The sequence below is a fragment of the Rattus rattus genome, chromosome 4 (genome assembly GCF_011064425.1).
Source record: "Rattus rattus isolate New Zealand chromosome 4, Rrattus_CSIRO_v1, whole genome shotgun sequence".
Classification (NCBI taxonomy): domain Eukaryota; kingdom Metazoa; phylum Chordata; class Mammalia; order Rodentia; family Muridae; genus Rattus; species Rattus rattus.
Genome location: NC_046157.1, coordinates 85,149,903 through 85,176,148, shown reverse-complemented (window position 1 = coordinate 85,176,148; position 26,246 = coordinate 85,149,903). Strand labels below are relative to the sequence as shown.

Genomic DNA, 26,246 nt, shown 5'->3' with positions numbered 1-26,246 from the left:
AGAGCAACAGGCACCGTTATTTCTTCCTCAAGTTGGTTTGTAGTGAGCAAAAGGATGTATTTGATTGGGCGTCCATTTCATGTAAATCTGCATACACAATTTCACTCGATCTTCTCCTACATGCCTTTCCAAAGCCCATAAAACCTACAAGGCCATCAGTGTCAAGGAAAAACAGAAGCAGACCCACCACGCCCATTATCTTAACGTAGAATAAGTGTCGCAGGTTAGTACTGCCTGCTTTGTTACTCTCTCTTCAGGACCCAACGCTTCCCGAGTGATTAGAAAGACACACATCGGTCACTTCACAAAACAGTGTAAATAAATGTGGTGTGCCCTGTGGACTCTCAATGCTTGCATGTGTTCAAATCAACTTGCTTAACACAGGCTGTCAGAAAAAAAAAAAAAAAAAGACCTTTCTCCTCTTGGTCTTTAATTAACATTTTCTGTATGTTCTTTTCTTACCTAGTGTCTACATCTGAATATTGACTTATTTGAGTGTCACCAAAGTGCCTGAAATGACTTAGGCTTGACAGCATGCTTTAGCACTTGGGCAAGCCAGATCTAGTCACGCATTCCAGACACGGCTGCCCCAGCAACAATTTGAAGGCTTAATTAAGTCACACTGCCTATCGCATTTATTTATAAAAAGCTAATATTGCTAATTTGTTTACTAAATACGACTAATTAGGTCCTTTAGCAAACTGCATGAAAGGCACACAGAAAATTGGACAAAGGTTCCTCATGAATCAAAAGGACTACAGATCAGCCTAGTCCTGAAACGGACACCCCTTAAGACACTCCTTCACAGCCTGCACACCTTTCTTCTCTCTGCTGTTAACATGGACGCCAGTGGCATATACATTTCCTAAAGTTCCACCTGCATCCTCAGCACACTGGGATTTAGAATTGCTTTCGAGCTGGCTTCCTTGCCTCTGTATGTTCCTTACGTCCCGTGTCTTCCTTCCAATCTGTGTCTCCTGCTTTCCTAGCAAACTAAAATCACCCCTCAGACTCGAAGCTCTGAAACTCCTCTGTAGATAGAATCCCTCCTATTCTGCATACAGCAGGAATCCAAAATTTATCCTCTCCATCAGCCTGCTGAAGAACCCTCCTGCCTTCTTCATTGACTCAGGACTCCCCTCAACAGCTGTCTTCCCTCCACACCATCCTCTGCACCGGGATAGCCTCTCTCCCTGCTGAGACCCTGTGTAGGCACAGCCAGTGATACAGGAAGTGTTCCGGATAGTATGGTGTCCCAGAAACAAGGGACTCAGTGCTGCTGACCAATGGTCCACATCCCCTGGCCATTCTCCTCTCTCTTCCTCTTAACAAATGCTTCCTTCTACCTGGATCCCATCTTCTTCAGGGCTCAGCTTCCCCAAAGCGCTTGCCTTCCCTTTAATATTTCTATCACACACTAACAAACACATGGATACTGAGTTTGTGTGACAGTGCTTAGGAATTGTTCTTTTGCTCCTGTGTTGGCTTGCTTTGATCATGCTACGAATAGAATCTAGGGTCCCCTGGTCTACCACAAAGCTACACTCCCAGCCCCTAATGAATGACAGGTGTTTACTCTTATACTCACCTTATAAATAGACTCTATCATAAATGGGCTTTATCATTTATATTTTCTGATGGAGATGCTCAAGCCCAGGAATGCAAAGTGGTTTGTCAAGGATCACTCACTCCATGTGTTAGGGTAAAGGCTTCGGTTTTGTAACCCAACATCCAAATGGGCTTCCTTTCATGCTGTTTCCTCTCTCCTGTTCCCTCAGTTCCTCTCCTCCCCCTTGTCACAGCCAACACTCTCGAAGCCACTGTCTAAATTCCTTGAGCCCACTTTTTTCACCATTACTGATTTTCTCCAGTCTTGCGAATCTGTCTCTCCACTGGGATCCCTTTGGTCAAAGTCACTCATGGCTTCCATATTGCCCTGCCCAATGGCAGTTCCTAGAGACAAAAATTAAACACGGTAGGGGACACACCTCTGCAGCCCTGAGTCCATTGCCTCTGGGACACTATACTATCTGGAGCTCTTCCTACATCACCGGCTGTACCTGCCCAGGGCCTCTCATCAGCTCTTTGACTTTATCTGACTTCAAATCTTGACTTCTATCTAACATGATTTCTTATGCTCTATGACTTTTAATACCCTCTCCAGGCTTGACACAGCCAACCTTCTAGCGTTGTAACATGACATTATCATTACAGAGTCCACACTCAAGGACCAAACAATCAAGCTATGAAAGAAAGAAAGAAAGAAAGAAAGAAAGAAAGAAAGAAAGAAAGAAAGAAAGAAAGAGAGAGAGAGAGAAAGAAAGAAAGAGAGAAAGAAAGAGAGAGGGGGGAGAGAGAGAGGGAGGGAGGGAGGGAGAGAGGGAGAGAGGGAGGGAGAGAGGGAGGGAGGGAGGGAGGGAAGGCCTGAAAGATAGTTCAACACTTAAAATCATTCTCTAAGCTCTTGAGAGGACCCAAGTTGGGTTCCTAGCACCCACATTAGATGGTTCACAACTGCCTGTAATCCCAGTTCCAAGGGACCAAATACCTTCTACAAGCCCCCAAGAGCACACGGACACACTAGAATAAGTCCTTTTTTATAATCACAAAATAGCTCTTAGGGTTTTAAGAAAGTTTATAACTTGTTGCTAGCCCAAAGCACATGCAGCCTGTGGGCCACAAGTTTGACACACCGGAAGCCTACACGATCTAGGGCTTCGAGTAGCATGTCTATGCACACCTACCTCTGGAGGTTCATGACCTACCCATTCATCCACTCTACTGAAACCATTCTGGCCTCCTTGCTGGGCCTTAAATAAGCCAGAGGGTTTAGCAATAAGTCCTGCTTTTGACACACTGCCTAGATCCTCCTCCTGGACACCGATAAATGATCCACTTGTTAATGAGATTCAGCTCTCTGCTTAAATGTTGCCCCATCTACCATACTTGGGAGGAAAAGCATGTACCTGTCTCCATGAGATCTCAACTCTGTGTCCTTTCTCTCCTTTTCTTTAAAGCACTTGGCATCTCGTGTGTGTGTGTGTGTGTGTGTGTGTGTGTGTGTGTGTGTGTGTATGAATATTTTGCTTATTATCTTCTTTATCCCAACACAGTAAAGGAAAGCAGGTCTGTTAAAGGGAGACTCCCTGCTGTAGATTATAGCATCTTCCTACAACTAGTCAATGTGCAGACAATGCGACTGTGGAGTACTCATTCAGCCTCGAACCCACACTCCCAGGCTAAGGTATCTCATTGTAGACAATGGGCTGGAAAAATGGTATGAACCAGAGACCTAGTCCAGATACGTCATATGTCGTCACACATATGAATCCAGTGATTGTGACAGGATACCCACCCTGTGCAGACTCTTGCTGGACAAAACCTCAGCATGAGTGTTGGGGGTGATCATGGAGTCCCACCCCTAGCTAAGGAGCATTTCCCAATTGATAGCTGCTGGGAGAAGAGAGTCCATTTCTCTTTAAGGGTGTAGCCCATGTAAGTGAACCAAGCTCCAGGGCATTGCCCCACAGCCAAGCACAAGCTAGACTTCATTGTTTGTGTTTGTTATTAAAGAGAACACAGAGTCGAGAGGGAAGGGGGGTAGGGGCGGATCTGAAAGAAGTTGGCGAAGGGGGGATGAATATGATCAAAATACATTATGTAAAAGTCTCAAAAATTAATAAAATATTTTAAAATTATTTTTGACCAATTATAGTAGAGCCTGATAAATACTCGCTGAAAACAATAAGCACACAATGGCATCATACAATTCAATACTAATTGTATTAGTTATTAGTGGATTGCTATCCTTTGAGCCGTATTTTAATGCCTTATGAGGAGAACAGCATGCCTTACACTCCAATCTGTATATAGTTGGAATAGCATTTGCAGAATAGTTCAAGAAGCCTGCTGCTGCCTGGCTGGTTTAGGAAATAAAAAGAGCATTTATATACACTCAACATAGAGCAGCTCTGGTTGCTGCTGCTGCTGCTGCTGCTGTTGCTGCTGCTGTTGTTGTTTTAGGTAATGCTACATGTAAAGACTTTAATGAAGAAAAAGAATCTATATAGTCTCCTTCTTGTGTGAAGAGAGTTCTATGACACCAAAGACAAAATCAATGTCTATAAACAGAAATGAAATATAAATAAAACCACAATAATAAAAAAAATAAAAACATGGCAAGGCCAGAGAGCCAAGAAACCCAGCCAAAGTAAACTCAGCAGTCGGGTTAAAGTAAGAGTTGAAGGTGAAGGAAGAATGTGAGATTTCAACGCTGGAGTTCTGAACAGAGACTGCACAGGACTGAACAGTTACAAAGGAGACTACACAGGACTGAGCAAAGTTACAAAGGAGACTACACAGGACTGAACAGTTACAAAGAGGACGACAAGACAGAGTCCTCAAGAGGAGAGGGAGAAGAGCATGCTGCAAAGGTTTCGAGCAGGTCTGAGGAACAAAGAATGTTCTGAGGCATCTCTGTCAGCCAGCTTTCCTCAGAGACAGAGCTAAGACCTTGAGAACTACAGGGGTTTGTTTGGCCTTTTGTTTGGTTGTTTGGTTGTTTGGTTGTTTGGTTGTTTGGTTGTCTGGTTGTTTGGTTGTTTGGTTGGGTGTTGGTTTTTGGTTAATGACTTTGCTTTGTTCCCTTGCTACCTCTAGCCCAAAACATTTACAACCTAGTGCATCTAGAATCTCAAGGTATTAGATGATTCTAGAACTTTCTTAAGGTTTTTAATTTTTGTTCTGGTCCCGTCACATAATAGTGTTGCTAAAAGTCGATATTTAGACTCTGACTGGATCACTGAGCTAAATGGAGGATTTCTGGAAGCAGTTTGTTTTTGTGTATTTTTGATGTGAAATTTTATAATAAAGAAAGGTATCAGTATTTGGTTTGCATTGAACATCAAAATAAGGTTGATTATTTTTCTGGCATTAAAGATAAAACAAAAATGTAATAAAGACAATGCCTTATGTAGCCAAAAGAAAGAATGAAGGAAGGAAGGAAGAAAGGAAGGAAGGAAGGAAGAGAAAGAAAGGAGGGAAGGCGGGGAGGGAAAGAAAGGGGGAAGAAAAAAGAAAATGAAAGAAAGAATAAAAGAAGGGAGGGGGAGAGAGAGAGAGTATGTCAACAGCTGTTTGTTGGTTTAATTTCCCCTGGGCAGAAAGAATAAGAAACTCAGGCAGTGACCCTGCTTACCAACTAACAGACAGGGCACTAAATGAGTGCACACTTCAATGAGTGCACACTTCCAATGAGTGCACACTTTTCTAAGGAGTGCACACTTTCAATGAGTGCACACTTCCAATGAGTGCACACTTCCAATGAGTGCACACTTTTCCAAGGAGTGCACACTTCCAGTGAGTGCACACTTCCAAAGAGTGCACACCTCCAAAGAGTGCACACCTCCAATGAGTGCACACTTTCAGCTCGCACAGCTGATTCTTCAGTAGCCTACTGCTTCTTTCTCATGCTCCAGATCACCAAAATGAAATCCAGACTCTAATTAGCTTCATCAAGAAATTTAGATGCTGAGTTTCTGGGGGGTCACTGCAGGAAGCCCTTGCTGTGCAAGCATGGGGACGTGGGTTAACCTCCATCCCAGGACCCAGGTATAAACAACAAACACACAGTAAGTAAATAAACAACAAGAAAATAGCCCAGTGTACCAGTAGTCCTCAGCCTGTGGACTGTGATGTCTTTGGAGACTCTCTAGCTCCAAAAATATTTACACTACGATTCCTAACAGTAGCAAAATTAGAGTAATGAAGTAGCAATAAAAAAATGTTATGGTTGGGGTGTCACCGCAACATGAGGAACTGTGAGAAGGTCGCAGCATTAGGACGGTTGAGAGCCACTGCCAATGGACTTTTAATGCCTGCACTGGAGAGACGGAGGCAGGGAGACCCCTCGGGCTTTCTAGGCTGCCAGCCTAAGGTAGGAGCTCTGAGGCAATGAGCAACTCAAAAAGCAAGCAAACAAAAATGGCGGACAATACCTGTGGCTCACTCTGAGGTTGTGGATTCCCCTCCTCTGGCTTGTACAGACATGCACGGGAACTCGCACATATATACACTCACAGGCACACCGACAATTTCAAATGCTAAATTTTCCATAATACCACTCTTGCCCTTAACTTTACACCTCAGGACTCACGTCTCTGGAGTCTGCAGAGTCTGTCAGAGCACCCTCGTGCACTGGTCTTATTAAATGTGAAGACATGCTTCAGAATCCCCAGTTTGGCCGAGCTTTATTTTTGAAGGGGAGGGTTGGAGGCACGGTTTCTCTGTGCAGCTCTGGCTGTCCTGGAACTCACTCTGTAGAGCATCCTGCCCTCGTCATTGATATCGGCCCGCCTTTGCCTCCTGAGCGCTGGGATTAAAAGCGCACACCACCATCATACAGCCAAAAGAATCGTTTGCCTCAGTGGTTGGCCGAGCCTCTGATCTCACCTTTCTCCATCTCAGACCCTCCCAATCTAAGCCACCAATGCCCTGCATTGTTCTATGTGACATCCAGGCCCCAGTTTATGGTTCCAACTTCTTTTTCTCATCTTCACTTAACCTCTGTGACATTAAAATCAAGCCACTGGTTGTGGTGGCACACATGTTAGGACATGCTGAAAAGATGGGGCAGACGGATCGTGCATTTGAGGCCAGCCCTGGGCTGCACTTCTCCCTCTCCTGGCTATGTTTTAAAATAAAACCAGCCACTAAAGGCTGGTCTTCTTTTCAAAAGCTCTGAATGGAAAAGTAACAACAGTTCGCTTTGCACTTACAGGTAGACCTCACGGCACGATTTTTACAAAGGCATTTGCCAAGCCAGATACTTCTCAGCTAGAACCTTTCCCCGTGTCCTGGTGAATAGTCACATCTTAGAGGCTTGAGTCTACAGCCTACCATTGCACATGCTTCTTGAGCACTGGGAACAAGAAGAAACACTGTCTGACCTGCATCTTCCCATCCCCTGCCTAGTCCTAGACGCCCCATCTTCTGTGGAGACAAGCAAGGGAGGAAAGGAAATGGCACACCCATAGGTTTGGTTACATTGGACCCACACTTCAGCCTTTGCTCTTGGTGGACCTTAGCTACGCCTTTTGCTTCTAGCCCCAAATAACAAGCAAGTCACTGCGACCAGGCAACCTTCCCTACACAGACTTTGCCCCCTTGCTTTCTGCTCCATCAGAATGGAAGGGAATAATAATAACTGTAAAACTACCAATACTTAACTCCCCACATCGACTTCAGTCCTCTCATCTCTATATAAATCCTACACACACACACACACACACACACACACACACACACACACACACACGCTGAAGCAATCTTAAATTATTTTGACTACGGCAATTTAATAATACTTTCTATATCTCCTGTTGTATCCTCAGCTTCTAATCTCAACGTTTAACTCAAGTCTTAGTTACATTAAACCACTTTTAAAGTATTCGCTGCAGATGAGCGAGGCTGTCAAGGCTCTCAACTCCTCCCAAGCCTTCTTTCTCACTGGCAAGATGACTCCCTGTCTACTTCATGAGGCTGTTGTGATGTCATAGTATTAATGGCAAATTTTGTAAATGATGCAATCAGGCAACAGAGCACCTAAGAACCCCTCGGAAGGATGGCACCACAGACAGAACTCTGAAGAAGTTTGAAGACGGGAACCAATAGTCTTGTGGAGTATGCCATTGGAGTTTTATGAGAAATACTGGGCATGTGGAAAGCATTCACTAAAACAGAAAGGGTGACAGAGAGCACACAAGGTAAATGAGGAGGCAACTGGACAATGTGAATTCTGAGGCGGACAAGCTTAACAGGAAATGGCCAACGCAGCAAGCTAGAACACTTTGAGAGAAATGGGGAGAGGAGACACCATCAGGCTGATTTCTGAAAAGTAAGTTTTAAAACGTTCATCTTTACAAAACAGACGAGTTCTCATTTTGAGCTGAGAGGACCAGTCAGCAGACAGCTGACTACTGTCATCCAAAGACAAAGTCAGCTTAGAAGGTGACAAAACATATAAAATATGAAGCCCACCCAAATATATCCATATCTATCAGCCTGCACGAAGGAGCAGATACGACAGGAAATTATACCTAAATATGAAATAAGTCCTCTGTGGCGCTGCCTCTGAAACGACGTTTATGCTTTCTGAATTCTCTGCAGCTTTTGCAAATGTTTTCCTTCTGTAGCAATTAATTAAGTGCTATTTGAAATGTAAACAAAGAAGCCAGAACCATTGCACATCATGCATAAGCCTTTTTTTTACAAGCCTCATAATTTTATAACTTACAAAAAAAAAAAGCTAAAGCACTTTCCACAGCACCTTTCAAACACAGAGGGGATTACTGCCTCTCAACAGCGGCGTAACATTCATCGACAAGATCTTAAAAGAGAATAAAAAGCAAATCCTATGTAGTAGGTGAGATTATTTAGTCCTTGTGACTAATACTCTTTCCGGTTTCCCCCAGTAGAGCATGTGGCTTGGTGGCAGCTGCAGGGGCCCATGTGCAGACGCTTTCCTTCCCAGAACCCTCCATGTTATAACCTAGATCTCCGTACTTCCTGCTTCCTGCCAAGAACAGATAAAATAATATTTGGGTCTCTGAATTAGTTTAGACTCCTCCGAACCTCTGATACATAGTTACCCCCCCCCCGAACTACCCCAGCAAATTCAAGCTGTGGAACAGATGCTGTCCCCATGTAAGGAAAACAAGGTCGACTTTCCTTCCGTGAAAAACAACGCTACCAAGTGGAATGCTACCAAGTGGCACCTGCGTTTCCTCCTTTGTAAAAGAGACATTATAAGACTTGAAGACTCCAGGGGAGGCTCTCACGAGCCAGTAAACATTACATTGTATCCTCTCCATGCCACAGAAACCGCCTTCTCATTAGATGAGTGTTTTTCTTTTTCCCCTCTGTTCAGCTGTAGAACCTGCCATAGCGAATTTTGACTGCTAACCTAACTGGATTTTGAAAAAGGTCTATCTAGGACATTAATGAGGCTGCTCATCTTTGAGTGTATCTGCAAGGTTTCCAGGGAGAATTAAGGGGACAAAGACTTGACCTGAATCTGGGTAGCACTGCACCATCACCTGGAGTCCCAGACTGAATAAAAAGGGAAGAGGAAGACGGCCCGTTGAGGAACAGTGCTGCCCTGTTTCTGCAACAGTTTGATAGGATGTAAGCAAGCAGCATCCAAGGCCACTAACAGGAGATGCTCCTGTCCTCATAGCCTCCCACCACGATGAACTAATGGAGCCTTGAGCCAGAACGAAATCTTCCTCTCGCGTAAGTGGCTTCTTTGCAGGTATTTGGGCATAGCATGAAAAACAACTAGTCCAGGAACAAAACTCAAATTCAAATGCGTTCAGGGACCCTCGATGCCGAGAGGAGCAGCGTTCCCCTGCGCTGACCAGAAAAGGTGGTATGGTTTCTCAAGGAGAGAAGAAAACAGAGAAGGTACACAAAGAGGTGACATGGTAACCAGAGAACCAGGGTCCTCAAGGATAGAGCGGGTGCTCTGGGGACAGAACTATAGGTAGACTCAGCGTGATCGTAGCTGGAGTGGATGATTGGGATGGGTGGCTACTGTCGGACTTATGACATAAGGGCTTTCAGAAGTTATAGGGAATTAAACTGGGGGTGTGGCAGTGGAGGGCTGATCATCTCTATGGCCAGATGTGCTCGTTTAAGAGTGAACCTTCCTCTCTGCTTCATCCCATTCTGTTGGCGTCTTTTCCAATGAGTTCTCAAAGCTGTTTCATCAGCATCTGGCACTCAAAGGCCCTAACCAAGAGCAAGCCAAGGATGAATGTGTAAAAAATAAATCATGCTTTTTCCTTCCCGGCCACTTAGTTCCCAACAGCAACAACTCTGTAACTAATTATTTATTATTTCATGCCTAGGCCATTGGTTTGGCTTATTCTCTGACTAGCTCATAACTTATTTAAACAGCCAACCTATTATTCTATGTCTTCCACATGGTTAGTTGCCTCCTGTCAGTCCCAACCTACTTCTTTCTTCGAGTCCCCCTCACCATATCTCTCAGCGCCCATCCCAGTATCTTCCATGAGTCTTTCATTTTTTTTACCTCTCTCAATATTTCCCAGAATCCCCTCTCTTCCTGCCAGTGTCCCACCTTCTGTTTCCTGCCTCAGCTCATTGGCTACCGGCTTTTTAATTGACAGGTGCTGCTTCTAAGACATTCTCGCCACATGAATGTTTGCCTGATTAATATACACGTAAAAGATAAGGGCGTGTTATTAAAGCAGCTTTCCTTTCTTAAGATTGACTTGTTTTCATCGCCAACATCACTGAAAGTAAAAACCTAATGTAAATCTCAAGAGTCACTGGAGTATACAGTTCAGGTCACCAAACAAAACATAAAAGACTAAAAGGGGGCTTTAAATGACTAGCTGTGGGTATTCCATACCAAGTAGAGGACAGGCTTAGGAGCGCAATCCTAATACATAAAACAACATTTTTAAACAGTTACGCAAAATAACTGGCAAACCTTAAGCTTTCCAGCAGCCTCGCTAAAACCTTCTATGATGACATTCTCCCGATATGAAAACTGTCAAAATTAACCCCAAGACCCGGTCAGGGACAACATAAGGCTAGAATGAGGCTCCCGTTCACCTGCAGGATCCTGGTGCACGTCTACAGCCCCAGCCCTGAGGAGGCTGAATCTGACAGAGTTCTGAGAGTCCACGGCAGCCTGGACCACACAGCGAGAGCCAGGCCAGACTGGGCTAAAAGCAAGACCGTATTAGATATTAACAGTGATATAAGTTTGTCTTTTTCCTTTTGGAGGAATTAGTCCCAGTTTAAGAGGAACAGAAGGTCTCATGTATAAATTAGTTCTTGCTACTTCTCCCAATATAGGGAGTTCTTCCTTCCCTGTAAAGTTTTTATTTACAGCCATAAATGACTCACTGCATTCTTAACGTGCAGCAAAAGTGGTCATAACCAAAACCTTCTATCTAGACCATCGCACTTCCTTCCTCTGGTCAGTTTGTGCCACAAATCTCATGGGACAAAAGCTACATTTCATCTTTCAACGTCAGATTTCTCCCCCATTTCAGTTGCTAGTTTTCAACAAAGTGGGATGAGGTGGTGGGTTTGTGCCCCATCATGGTGTCTCCAGAGCTGTGCTGACCGTGAACAACTGACCCTCAGCAAAAGAAGAAAGAAAATAAAAATTATATTTGTGTGTGTGTAAGTGTTGGGGTGTGGTGTGTGTGTGTGTGTGTGTGTGTGTGTGTGTGTGTGTGTGTTTGGGACTGTTCATCTTGTAAAGTGCCTCTCTGTTAGTTCACTTCCATTCAATGTTCTCTCTGGACTACTAGGGGGCAAATTAAGAAGAATTAAACAGTTTCTGTACCTTCTACCCACACTTAGTCCCTTTGCAGACAGCCAAGGACAAGGCATCCCTCCTTCCTGCTTCACTCGGGTTCTACCAAGGAAATGCTGCACCAACAAAGAAAGTCTAGCGAAGAATAGAAGCGTCAATATCATTTAGAAAAGAGGCAAAAATGAGCTCCTAAAATATGAAATGGGTGAAGCTGAAGGAAGATGTCTCAGACCTTAAAGTGCTTGCTGCACCGAGCTCCATCCCCAGCATCCATAGCCGGGTTTGGTGATCACTCTAGGAAGCCCAGTGCTGGGGGGGGGAAGGAGACAGGCAGAACCATGGAGCTTAAGGAGCAGCCAATCAGTGCACTCCAGTTTCAATGAGAGACCCTGTCTCAAAACAATAAGGTGGATAGATGGTTCTTAACGAAAGAGACCTGATGCTTGACCTCTGGCCTCTACATACAACTGTGCACATATTAACCCTCACACACATTAACCCTCACAGGCATGAACCTGTATTCACACATGCATACACACACATGCACATGCACAAACACACACACATACACACAACATGCACACATATGCTCACACAAATGCACGCATACACACAGATACACACATACATATATATGCACATACACATACATGCACACTTATACACACACAAATACACACATATATACAAATACACACATACACACATATTCACACATACACATATACACACACATAAACACACATACACACACACACATATACACACACACACATATACACACACACATACACACACACACATACACTCTAAAACTCTGGCCTTAAAGAATGTACCATAAACTCAGTCTGTGCCACCATTGTGTAATTAACCAAGAAGAATTCAAGGAACCCCCTAAGGATTAACATGCAGGATCCTCACGGCCTGTCTAAATATACACACATATATACACACACACACACACACACACACACACACACACACACACACACACACACACACACACACACACACACACACACACACACACACACACACACACTTCCCCTAAAAAGAAATCCTCAGGGAAGAAAAGAACTGTTGGGAGTGGGGGGACTTCTGTGGGTGCAGGTACAGTGTGGACTCCTCTTCAGACTAACCAGTACACAGCCAGCTGCCTTGTTGATTCCTCAGAAAAAGTCAACTACAGTTCATGATGTTGGGACCCTTGCCGCCCCCCACTGCCCCCCATGTGTATAGTAATGAAGGAGAAAAGACAAGAGTTATTTTTAATAAGGATTAACAAGAGTTGTAACCCCTAAAAGGAGTGACCCAAGCAAGATCCCCTCTCTTTCTGGTCACCTGCGTTTCTTTCCGACTGTTACTACGCTGGCCTCAAGGGCAAAGAGAGGGGTCTTTCTGGCTGGCTAAGCGGCTGCATACTTAAGAATCCTTAGAGAAGGGACTTTTGGAAAGATGTCACATAGGAGGGACAGGGGAGACCCAAATGTTGAAACCACTCAAAGAACTGAATAAAGTCCTAAGGTACCAAAGCCACCAAGGAAAGTTCACAGACAAGGAAGCAAGTTGGGCATAAAAGGGAAGTGGGTTGTGACTTCTGACCCTGTATTGGCTGTGGGTGGCTCTGTCATGGTGACCCATGTGTTCGTATCAGGGTCTAAATGCACTCAATGATCCCAGAAACCCAAGTTATTTTAGAAGCAAAGAAAAAATAGGTTTCCGGAGTCTTTCCTCCCTCGCTGACACCCACTCAGCCTTCTTGCTCTGTGTCACCTGCTTCAAAGCCTGTTTGGTCATCTCATTTTTTTCCCCTTCAGAGAAGACTGGACCCACTTAGTTCAAAGCAAAGAACTCGTCTGCAAACTACACGTGTGCGCGCTTTGATTCTCAGCATCTCATCAGTAAGCCACTCTGCTGCTTAAAGGAAACCATCTGCAGATATGCTAATGTGCTGTTATTACACAAGAGGTTCGGGAAGGTGTGCCCAACGCAGAAGGGAGGACTGAACAATAAAGTAGGAGGCTGGGGAGAGGGCTCAGCGCATAAGCACTTATCACCCAAGAGCAAAGACCTGAGTTAAAACCCCCGAGATCCCCTGGAAAAGCAGGGCATCGTCGTGGTGTGTGTCTGTAATCCCGGTGACTTATAGAAAATGGGACGTAGAGACAGGAGAATAGCCAGGAGCTCACGAGGCAGCTATGCTAGTGTAGGCAACACTAACAAGAAAGACTCTAGCTTAAACAAGAGGGTAAGGACCAATGCCTGAGGTTGTCCTCTATGACCTATGATTCATTTGCATTCACACACACACACACACACACACACACACACACACACACATACACACACGCACACACGGAGTGCAGATGGGGTAAAGTACTCTCCGAAACACAGGACACATGACTGGTTCTCTGAGGAAACAACAAAACAGGTTAAACGAAGTTTGGTGTGGCCTGGATCATTTCTCTCAGTAGGAGAAAAATGAACCGACTTCATAAAACACTATCTTTGGTCCCTGGAACACGCAGATCGAATAAACCCAAATGTTTCTGCCAAGAGACCTTTCTCACCCAGGGTCCTAACTTCCTCACAGTGGATCTTCTCTGGTTTTACATAGCGATTTTTTTTTTATTACATGGCAGATCTTTGGGGTCATATTTTTCTCAATTAAAGATTCTAATGGCCACTGAAGCAAGACAAATTACCCTCATCATTTATGTCCACAAACCCCTGTGATTCCGAGCCTCAGAACCGTAATGGGAAACAGAAATCAGGCCTTTGATTTTAGAAGCAGAAAGGTGGCATTGCTGCTGCCTGTCCTAAGCACACAAAGGTTTGCTAAGAAGAACGGGATCTGAAGAGTCCCCCTCGATCTCCGGGAACCCATTCTGCCCAGCAATGCTCCCCCAGCCAATGCGCTCTCCCTTAAGTCTCACCCATATCCCTCATGCTCCAGTCAAGTGACCTGCTCTTCTTTCTCCGACTTCCCCAGAAACAAAACAGCTGGCCACCATACAGAGCTTAATAAGTCTCATAATTTCCAAGTCTGTTATTAAGTCATTTTTTTTTCAGTCTCCTCTTCTTGAAGCTAAATAATCCCAAGTCTTTCAACTTATCCTTATAGGTCCAATTTTACAACCCTTTAATCATCAACGACGCTCTCCGCTAAATGTTCTGAAATACTCCACGTCGCTCACGTGCTCTGAAACCCAGCTCACCTTTGGAATTATTTCTCATCGTCCAGAAAGGCCCAGGATCTTCCGTGGTCCATGTGCACAGCCCCAGGAGAATTTCCTCCAACAGGTAATTGATTGCCGTGATGTCTGGTTTATTGTTAGGAGAAGGCCCCTCCACATGCCACCTGGGACCCAGTATTCTGACCAAGTGCCAGGTGCTGGCAAGCTGTCCCCGCTCCACCAGCACCCGCTCTCTTCCCTCAGTAGAGGGTTTCAAGGTCTTGCTTACACCCTTTCTATGCTAAGCTGGGTCTTGATGACTCTCCACAGTATCCAGTTAATCTCTTCTGATCCACTTACTGATTGTCAGCCAAAAGTGGTGTAAGGCACTATCCTTCACACATGACGACATTCACACACATACAGTCCTCAGGGAGTGAGCTCAAAACCCCCTAAGAACACTAATGGGGAAGCTTGACGCCATCAGAGTAAAGACATAGGGAGTCCTCGTCTTTTCCTCAGTTCCAACCAGCCACAGGGAGACCACTGAACTCATGGCTTCAGAGTGCAGGAACCCTACATACTGTTTTTATCAAATTCCCTCCGCAACCTTTAGGCTCCTCCTTCCCATCAAGATTAGATCCTCAGTTTTGATATCGACCATTCTAAGGCCTCTGCACACAAGGTATGTTTTTCCACGAAGTCTCTTCCCCAGCGTGTCAAGCTGGGTTCTCCTCAGCCTGGCGGTTCTATACCCAGCATCACCCCTTGGAGAGCCTTTCCTTGGGCCACTGTAGACTGAGTTCGTGCCCGTCTCCACTGCCCACTGGTTTTATTACTCATGTAAGTTCCCTGTCACCACAGTCTGTGAACAGATGTGATAGATAAATCTGCCTTTTCTTATGTCTTAGCCTATCTTTGCTCCAAAAATTAGGCTCCTCAAAGATGAGAATCTGCTGCTACCTCTGAGGGCTGGGGCCAGAAGCTCGAGCCACCACAACCAGTTTATGCAGTGCTTGGAGACTGAACCCAGGGCTTTGTGGATGCCAGGCAAGCGCTCTACCCACTGAGCCACACAACCCCCCAGACCCCATAATCATTCTTTTCTTCTTTTGACGCTATTCCTAACATGTTAGTGACAGCTCAGAAATAACTTATCAATGAAGAAATCTCCCTGCTTCAATAAATATTTAGATTTTAAAGTATGTGTCTAGCAATCGCGCGCGCGCACGCACACACACACACACACACACACACACACACACACTGTCAGCTATAATGTAGGAAGGTTGTGTTTTGGTGGTGGTAGGACAGGAGAGAGGAAGAAAGGAGCCTCCTCAGACCATCTACCCTCACACCATTCAGGCAAGACCAGTCATTGCCTGAGGTAGCCATCATCTAGAAACCACATCAGGCCTATTGTCATAAAGCAAAGGACTTTTGCTTCTGGTAATCATTTTCTCTCAGCTTCAAAGCAACTGCACTGTTCTGCAGAGTCCCGTGTTTCCTGATGTCACTATGTCACTGAAGTACCCACACTAGCTCAGAAAGGGGCGGTGCATACCACAGCATCAACAGTACCACTCAGAACAAACACTGCTGTAGATAACCGCAGTTTTCTTTCAGGAGCAGACAGTCCCCCGGTAGCCCAGGCTGGCCTCAAATTCACTTTGTACCAGGGACTAATGTTGAATTCCAATCCTCTTTCCTCTACGTCCAGAGTGCTGGGATTACATTTTTATACCACCGACCACACCTGGTTTCTGCAGCGTTGGGGATCGAACCCAGGGCTTCGTGCATGCCGGGCAATCAATTCGCCAATAAAACACATCTGCCTCTCTAGTTATCATTAATTTCTTCTTTTTGACTGTTCAAAAATTATTTTATAAATGAATGTGCATAGGTGTTAATGCCTGCACATATTGACTACATACAACTTTCATGCCTATTGCCTGAGGAGGCCAGAGAGGGTCTTGGCTCCCCTGGAACTGGACAGATGGTTAGGAGTTGCTATGTGGGTGCTGGGACTTGAACCCATGACCTGAGAAGAGCAGCCATTTGCTCCTAACCACTGAGCTATCCCTCCCTCCCGCCCTTTCTTCTGTTGTTTCTTCTGTAAGGATTTTTGCCGCACGCTTATCTATCGCCTTACATTTCCCTATTTGTGTAACTCTCTGAAGGTTAGTATGTTCTCAAGTACTAGTTTTATTTCAGTTAGTGCTGGTTAACTTCCACAACCTGTTAACTTCACCTCACAAACTGTAAGACTTCTAGATACTGCATAAAGGCTACTGGGTGAATCCAGGGCACACTAAACACACAGAGAGATACAGACATATGTAATCTCATTCCTCCGTGTGTTCCCTCATCCTTCAGACTGCTACTCTACTTGGCGAGGCGAGCCTACTGCACAATCGAGCTGCTTTCTCACAGCACCTACTTCTTGACAGTAATTAGGAGTGCGCTGGGCTCGACCCTGGAAGCTTCCACGACTTCAATGACAAAGACATCAGAGTGTTTCTCGTGGTGAATAACTGAACAGGAAGAGAACTGGGATCCTTGCCCGGTGCTATAAATCACCTGCTGACTCGCAGGATGACACAGGGAAAATTAGCTTTCAGGTGCTCGTGCCTCAGTTTCCCTTCCTGTAAAACGCCCAAGGCTTCCCTGCTGGGGCTGTGAAGACAATCGATGAGGTAATGTCTCAGCGTTTGGAAGTCTTTGGCAGAAAGGCGCTACATAATTACTATTTGGTATTCACGCTGCCCTTCACGGGTGCCAAGGACTTTATGATCATTCCTCGGGAGTTACTCCCGGCTACTGTGAACTTGTCTTCACGTCTACTTACGTTTAAAGGGTGAAGAAACAGAACCAGAGAAGAGCTTAGAGATGAGCGCAGGGTCACTAAGATGGCCCCAAGGTCTTCAAAGGAGGGTCTTCCACAATCCACTTCCCTTCACCACAGACAAAGCCACACCTTCCATCTGGACTAGCCCAGACAGGGTAATTTTCCGTTGAGAGACTCGGAAGCGATCTTTGGGGTACAACGCATAGCCACTTCAAATTGTTAAGACGGTGAAACCAAAATGAAGGTTCTAGGATGAGAAGCCCAGGCTAACCCTTCTTGGTTTATGCACCTCTTTTTCTCCTCACTTTCTTTTTTTTTTCTTTTTTCTTTTTTTCGGAGCTGGGGACCGAACCCAGGGCCTTGTGCTTGCTAGGCAAGCGCTCTACCACTGAGCTAAATCCCCAACCCCTTCTCCTCACTTTCTATTCAACCGCCTGCATTGGGTTACCTCGGCCGTCGCCTTGCAGGAGCCACGGTTTCCTACTGCTCACTTCCAAGCCCTAAGGAGGCATAGAGAACAGTGCGTGCAATCTTGAGTCCCCAGCCTCCCGATCAAAACATATGCTATGACCAGAAGCATGCGGTGTCAGCATGTGATGACGGTGGACCTGGCGGAGCAGTGGGTAGGTAACACCTGAAGCTCGGGTTCAGGGATGGAGCTCTTTAACATACATGGGAAGAGAAAAATCCCGGAGCAACTGATGGTCTAGCCAGGCAAAACTCAAGAAGCAAGATTTCATTTCTCTCCCTTTCTTTGCCTCCCCTTATGGAATATTCTTTCCCAGCTCCTCCTCTCTACCGGTGAACCCCTCTTGGCTCCCGGTTGCAGACACTTCCAGACACTCCCCTTTCTCTTTTCCAGAAGAGTTGATCTGCCCACATTCCACTCTCTTAAACTCGACTCCAGCCAGTAAGGACCCGAGAGTCTCAACTCAAAAGACTAACTGGGAGTGTGGATCTCAGATAGACGGAGCCCACACCACCTCCATTCCTTTGCGGAAGCCAGCACGCCCAACTGCTGACATCCAGGAACAAAAACTGAGCGCCGACTAAGCACAGGTTGATATCAGAGGAAAAACTGAAGGACGTAGTTCGAGAGAAGGGAAGGGAAGGTCGGAATGGTGAGTAAATAGATCAAAAAACATCACCAGGAATGTAAGATCGGTATAAACAGGTTATACCGTTGGGGACTAATCCCGAAAGTCTGAAAGTAGGGGAAACTAAAATGTCACTCACCAGAAGAGATGGCAACTGCCGTTGAGAACATAGACTTCTCTTTTTTGCGAGGACAGACAGCATGATTAATTTTATTAGGATGATGATGAACACTACACTGGTAACGGTAATTGGTAAAAGGAAAGAATCACAAGATGATTTTCCTCCACGGAGGAAACGTTATAGTTAAAGTCTCAATCTTCAATTTTGAATGGAAAGGCTTTGGTCTACTGGCAGATTTTAAGCACCAGTGAACAGCGGACTGGCAGAGAAGTTTCCAGAAGCACAGAGTAGCCTTTCATTTGCTGCTTGGTGGCCATATCGTGAAGAGTCTCTTATGTTAACCATCGTTTATGAAGACTGCATTAATACTAAAGAACTAAGTGTTTCTATGTCCTCTTTGCCACCCAAATCACTTCAGAGTCAGGAACGATTACTTTTCCACAAATTGCCCAAATTAAATCTTAAATGTGAATTTTACGCGAAGGGAAAGCCACGCTTCCATTGACAGCATAAATGTCATCATAGAAAAATCCTACCTAGGAACAATTATGACCACAGAAAGTAAAACAATGACTCTTTCCCCCTTATCATCTGTCAGTATAAATTATTCTACACTAATCGAGTTGACACATGACACAAAATGTGACATGGCACAAAACAGGAGCAAGGGATCTCTCAGTGATCTATCACAAACTGCCTCTCAGAAGAAGAAAAAGTCGTTTTCATTAAACAAATAAGAGGCCTCCCTATTAAAAGGAATCAATCCTTTCCTTTTCCAGTCCCTAGCACTATTTTAAGAAGGAGCCGTTCCCGATCTGACGAAGTACTGACACATTAAGACGGAGCCTGTGTGTGGATTTAGAACCCTAGAGCACACGTATCATTTGAATGCTATATTTAGTTAGAAATAAATACATCAACTGGGATGGATGCGTATGGAAAAACGGGCCTCCCCGGAAAAGGCTGCTGCTAATTCCAGTCCCAGGCAATGAGAAAGCAAGCCGAGACCGGAACGCCAGGGGAGTGCACAAGGGGGACATGCGCGCATGTTTTAACGGCTGCGATAATTTGCCATGAAAGGACGCTAAGGCCGTGGCTCCTTGCTGCAGCATGCCATGCGCTCCTGAATTAAATTACTGCCATGCAGTCTGCTCGCGAAGGAATGTGTAAACAGGCCATATAGCCTTGCATCAGTCCCAGACTCTTGCACAACGCAAAATGCCTCTCGATGTGTCATTTCCTTCTTGGCCACCTTCCCAGCTCCTGACAGTCAGTCAACAACAGAAAAAAAAAAAAAAGTACTGAAAGAGATTTAAAACTGCTCTTCTGGAGAGCACATTCCACCAAATTCTACCAGACACCAGAGCCAACCTCCACCAGCACTGCTTCCTTAGAGAGAGGGGGTGGGCGGGGGAAGGGATCTTCCTGCTGTTACTATATTTTAAATAATATTTTATATAGTAGGGGGCTGAATGATTGGCATCTATGCCAATCCAGCTGCTGCTTATAGATTCAAGTTTGCAAATATCAAAATATGGAATTGGCCTGCAATTTCCATGGCTTGGGCACCTTGGAAAACAGTGACAAAGCCAGGTGAAAGGCTTAGGACTGAGGAGAGGGTCAGATGAGTAAAGCCTTCGCTACCCAACATGAGGGCCTGAGTTCAGAGTTGCTAAGGCCAACATCAACGTACACCCACAGCAATGCATGCCTGTGACGTCAGGGCTGAGGAGGAAGATACAGTAGGATCCTGGAGACTCATCTACAGGCTCAGTAAGAGACCCGGCCTCAGAAACATTCACCTCTGACCTTCACACACGCTCACAAATGTGTGCGTGGACCCCACATACGTGTGCTATATGCAGACACACACACACACACTCATGTGAGCATGTGCACCCACACACGCATAACTACTACCTACACGTGTGCGTGCATATACACACACAGACACATATAAAGAAGGTCACACACACACTCACATGTGAACATGTGTACTCCCCATATACACACATCAGAGAGAGAGAGAGAGAGAGTGAGAGAGAGAGAGAGAGAGAGAGAGAGAGAGAGAGAGAGAGAGAGAGAGAGAACACGCGCTAAACTTGAGGCCACTAGCATCAGGAGCAGTAGAAGACCTAGGAAGTGCCTTTGGACAGCGGGAATGTGGAGATAAGAAACTTGCCCTGAAATAGCACGTAACCTTAAAGTGTTTCTATGTTTCCTCATGCAGCGCAGCCTACCTGTCCCCGCCCACCTTTGTTCATGAGTGACAGGGCCCTAAAGACTCATCCACTGTTCCTAACAAGCAGAGATCACAGCCAGCCATCAGAAAAGGCTCAAGAAGGATCCAAAAGAATGGCAGAGAGCAGAGGTGAGCCGGCCCAGATGTTATCCGGAATGAGGAAGAGAAAACCTTAACCCTCCAACCCTCTCCAGCCCTCTCCAGCCCTCTCCAGGCCTAGGAGACAGACGACAGCCCAGAACTCAACGGAGCTATACAGATGCTACTTTGACCCCTACCTTCAGAGCGGTAAGGGAAAGCTAACAGCACACTCAAGAATATGGCGGAAAGGGCCGGAGAGGTAACTCAGCAGCTAAGAGCACTCACTGCACTTGCGTAGGACGCAAGTTAGGGTTTTCAAGCACCCACATCGGGAGGCTCACAGCGACCTGTGACTTCAACTCCAAAAGCCCCAATGTCCTTTTCTGGCCTCTGCGAAGTCCATGCCCATGGGCGCGCGCCCATACACAGACAAGCACACACACACAAATGACCAGGTCCCAAGGCACACAAACCAGAGTGCTAAGACTCATAGTAGCCTGTGCTGCCTTAAAGCGCAGTGACTTCCCAGACACCAAAGAGCCAGGCGGAAAGAGAAGGAGCTACCTCCTGTGCCCTGCACCCTGGGAAAGAGCTTAGAACGCCGTGGAGAAGGCAGGGTTCTCCAGGGAGTCTCCATTCTCCCAACATGTCAGGGGAACGTGGCCAGCCACAGCGAACAAAGCCCCGTGAAAGCATAGACTTGGGTATTTTTGAATCTCTCTTTGAGAGTATATGGTTTGCTTTCTGGGGGTTCGATAACACAGAAGTGCTTAGAGGTCCTCTCATATATACCACGTGTTACGTGTCAGACGTGGATGGCATGAGCTATGTGATCTTCAGGCTTGGCTACCTGTGGGTGCATATTTCTGCTGCAGGGTACTGTGTTGCCGTGGATCTCCATGTGCCCTGCTTTGATATTAATATGCTGAATACGGAGGACTTTCAGCACCGCAAGGTAATCCCCTTTCACTCACCACACGTCTATGAAACCTGCCCAACTTATGATGAAGCCATAACTGTCATGTGGCATCTCTCCTCGGAACTTAAATAACGCCAATTTTAAAAGTCAAGGGATTTTTTTTTTAAATCAGCAACTAAGCATGCGCACGAGCCCATCACAAGTATGGTCTGGGGAACCCCACACCTGCCACTCAGGCCATTGACTTGTTCAGCCCCTTCCTCTTCTGTCTGTGCTGGACCTGTGTCGTGATTTATCCAAGAAAGTGTAGAAGCGGTAGCACCACGCCCGCTCTCAGCCTAAGCTTCAAGGCAACCTAGCAGCCTCTATCCTGCACCTCAGGGAGCCCTGAACTGTCATGCAGGAAGCTAGTAACAACTTGTGAGAACTTCTAGGGAGATCATGTAGAGAGAGAAGCCCTGAAACACCATGGGGGAGGGAGAGAGATCCCTTTTTCTGGGTCCCCGCCAAAGCATTAGACACATGAATGGAAACCATTGTAGACTGTCCAGCATTGGACACCATCTGACTCCAGCCACATGTCAGACCCCAAACAAGACCATCAGGAAACAACTGTCCAGGTTACTTCTGGCCAGCCCATGAAAGAGCGAAAAATATTTATTTAAAGAGAAAAAAAAAAAACCCTAGTGATTGTTTGAAGTCATCGCCTAGGGGACATTTCTGAAGACTCAGAATGATGATTCAGATGATTCTAACTATAACGACTTAGCTTCTGCATGCTCTTCAGTCAACAATACCTATGTCTGTCAGTCCTCTTCACTAAACTCAGAACATAGTTCCCTAACTAGACAGACAAACGTGGCACGGCTGACTGAGTTCTCACCTCCCTGCAGAAATTCTTTAAATCGAGCTGGCATTGGAAGCCAAGCGCAGGAGCACACCAGAGGATCCTAATAGGAAGTGATGTGTAAAGGAGTTAGAAATCCAAACGCATTACAGTGGCTGCCGCCTCCGCCGCACTGGCTTCTCCTGCTGGCGAACAGACGGCACTTGCTTTTCAAAGCCGAGTTGCCAACAGAAGGTCAAAGCCCGGAGCCTCCGTAAAAGGCTTACAAATTTGGGATCTTGAGCATGATGTCATGTCTTAAAGCGATAAGCTGAGGCGAGGAAAGAAATGGGCATGTTGCAAAGAACGTGCGCCCGTCCTCGTGTTTACGCTGCTTAAGATGAAGGTTCTAATAAGTCATGGGCCATGTTGCTTTAAAGGGAAGTTTTATAACTGAGATGAATCACAACTGCCAAAGATCAAAGTTGAAAAACATCAATGATGCCATAGGGTACTTTTTAATCTTGTAATGACTGATGATCATGTGCTCTTATGAAGTGAGTCCAACTGCCAACGCCAGATGTGTATATTAAGAAAGGGAGTTGTTTGTGATGCGACAGGCCTGGCTCAGCTGCCAGAGACAGAAAACGCACAGAAGGATGAACCCCTTTCAGTTTTGACTGAAAAGCAAGTCTTGGCAGATGTGTTGTTGATAAGTAGGGCCCCGGAGTGGGATTCCGGTACCGCACGGCACCCCGCCCCGCCTGGGAGTTTGTAGCACACAAGTGTTGCTCGTCCGCTCTGCGCAGTTCTCCCCAGGCAGTGAGGTATAAATACGTGCTCAAAGCACGGTTTATAACACGGATCAATGTCATTTACTATTGTGTGAAAATTAGTAAAGCTTTATTCTACAGGGGGAAAAAAAACCGACCCAGCGGAGAGCAGATTACATGGCACCTGTTTCCTGGACGCACACTTAAAAGTTCACAGCAAACTCCTCACAGAGGAGAAGACTAACGTAGTAATGGCCGGTGTTTAATGAGCACTTACTACGTGACAGCTACCACACTACCTAGTTTACACACCATGCATCGTTTAACGTTCCTAACAGCAACGGATGCAGAAGACACATTGGTGTCCAGAGCAGACAAATGCTGGCTGTGGGATTTTAGTCCAAGCAATCTGACAGACCCAACCAGTGAACTAAGAATATGTCAGTAACCAGTCCTCTGGGCCACTGGAAACTATGTTTCAGTATACGCCCAGGTCTTTAAAGAAAGGGCGGGGAATTCCACTGATAAACAGAAACCAACATCGCAATGCCCTCAGCCCTTCAAGACTCTCAAGTAATAGCCAGAAATATGCTACTCCGATGGCAAATACATGTACTTCAGGAATTACAATTGGAGGGAAGGAAGAGTAGATCAATTGTATTGATTATCTTCTTCTCTACGGGAGGGGAAGCCTTTTACTAAAGCCTTTCTCTGCTGACAGCTGATAAAAATAAGCCACTTGGAAGCCCAGAACAAGATGGAAAGCTACAAGTTGTGGGCCACGTCTGGCCTACCAGTTGTTTTTTATAAAGCTTAGGGGTTTAAAAACATGATGTCTTTATTATTCCTTTCGTGTTACCTGAGTTTATGTGTGCCACATGCATGCCCAGGCTTACAGAAGCCAGAAGGGTTCAGGTCTCCTGAAATTGGAGTTATAGGCAGCTGTTTGTCACCTAATGGGAGTGTTGAGAACCAAACCAGAGTCCTCTACATGAGCAGTAAGCACTCTTAATCGATGTGCCATTTCTTTAGCTAAGTAAATAAAGTTTTATTTAAACACAGCTGTGAGCACTTGTTTGTGCAATGGCTTAGACTGCTTTTGCAGTAAAATGGCAAAGTTGGGTCCTCATGACAGATGCCCAAAATCAAGACAAAAGGATAGAATCCAGCAGTGTCCGAGTCATGGGGACCAATCACTCACACCAGATACATCCCTACATTCAGGCAAGTGACCATACAGTGGCGGGGACATGGCATTACATTCTCAAATAGTATTTATTATAAGAAATGCTACAAGGACAGGCAAGCTTTCATTCCAAGATCGGTGTCTGCCTCCCACCTCCTCCCCTCAGGACTACCCAAAGCACAGACTCAGATCACACATACAACGTGCATCCTGTAGTCCCAGCCCCCCAAAGCCTCCAGGGCACTTGTCTGTCTTCACCGGCCAGTAGATCTATCTACTAATTCATGCTGCCCCAAAACAATCTCTTCTAAATGAGATCCTGCCAATCCACACTGGAATCAGAACCAAGTACACCAAGCCATCAGCCTGCTCCCCTTCTGCATCGGGCGGGCACCAACCCTACCCTGCTTCTCTCCCAACCATCGACTCAGAAGCAGCCATCATCACAGTAAACACACCTACACAATGATGGCTTTCCTAGGTACTGAAGAAAGCAGCCAGGATGGGCAGGAACTGTCGTCTTTCGAAGGCCAATATTAATGGTGATGAACAGATATTAAAAGGCCATTGTGCTGCTTTATGCATTGGGGGATGGGACTGACTCTTCAGCAACCCAAGGACTTGTCAGGTCAATGGTTGGAAGATGTCTGGCCTCAGAAGGAAATGGACCCTAATTATGGCGATCCAGAAAAGACTAGCAAAGCTCAAACAGGCCAAGGCATCCCTGATGTGCTCTCTTCACCTGTGCTGTGGGACCTCTGATCCTTGAGACTTAAGATTTGAGGACACACACACACACACACACACACACACACACACACACACACACACACAGAGAGAGAGAGAGAGAGAGAGAGAGAGAGAGAGAGAGAGAGAGAGATTAACCAAAATAACTAATAGAACATTCCCAAAATGAACAGACAGGGCCAGCACTGACCCAACATTAGGAATTTGGAAGAAAGCCTTACACATGAAAGGAGGAAAAAACAAGCCTCAAAGACTTCTTTGGGGCAGAAAACCTCCCCTTGCACAGGCAAGCCTTTGCGACAAAGGCAGGAGCATAAGAGACTGGGGTGGGGGAGGTTGCTGTAGGTTTGATCCCATTGCTAAAAGATGCACAGCACAGGGAGAAGCGAAGCCCTCCAGGCCTCCTCTCTTACTTCTGGGGAAGGAAAGACTCAGTCCTCAGTGTCTAGGTGGGAGATCACCTTAAAACAAACACTTCCATCGCTTGCCTGCCCCATCAAAAGCCAAATTTAACTTCCTGATTGCACTGCCTATGACTTCCAACGTATTCAGCCAGCAAAGGCAGAGCCTTCTGTGATATTTCCTTTGCATTATTTCACACTTCAACTTCGAATAACCTCTCCTCTGTAGATGGAGTTTAACGCTGCTGTGCCAAGCTTGCTCAAGTCACTGTGGGCGGCAGTGGAAGTCAGTCAGGTCTGACCCAGATTCAGGAAAAGAATAAATACTGGCCCAGACAGACACACTACCTTCAGCTGAGCCCCAGATAAAGCTTTACATACATAGACAGAGAAACCACGGTGGACATAAACCTAGTTTGTATCTCTCTTTAAGAAACTATCTAAAACAGTTACTAGAAAATGGCCAGACAACCGTG

The 26,246-nt window shown here is 45.7% G+C and overlaps 1 protein-coding gene across 2 annotated transcripts in view; it reads right to left on the bottom strand.

Moving 5' to 3' along the window:
• The window catches only part of Runx2 (RUNX family transcription factor 2), a 126,877-nt gene that overhangs the window by 82,426 nt on the left and 18,205 nt on the right, over window positions 1-26,246 (bottom strand). The gene's annotated exons all lie outside the window — the stretch shown is intronic.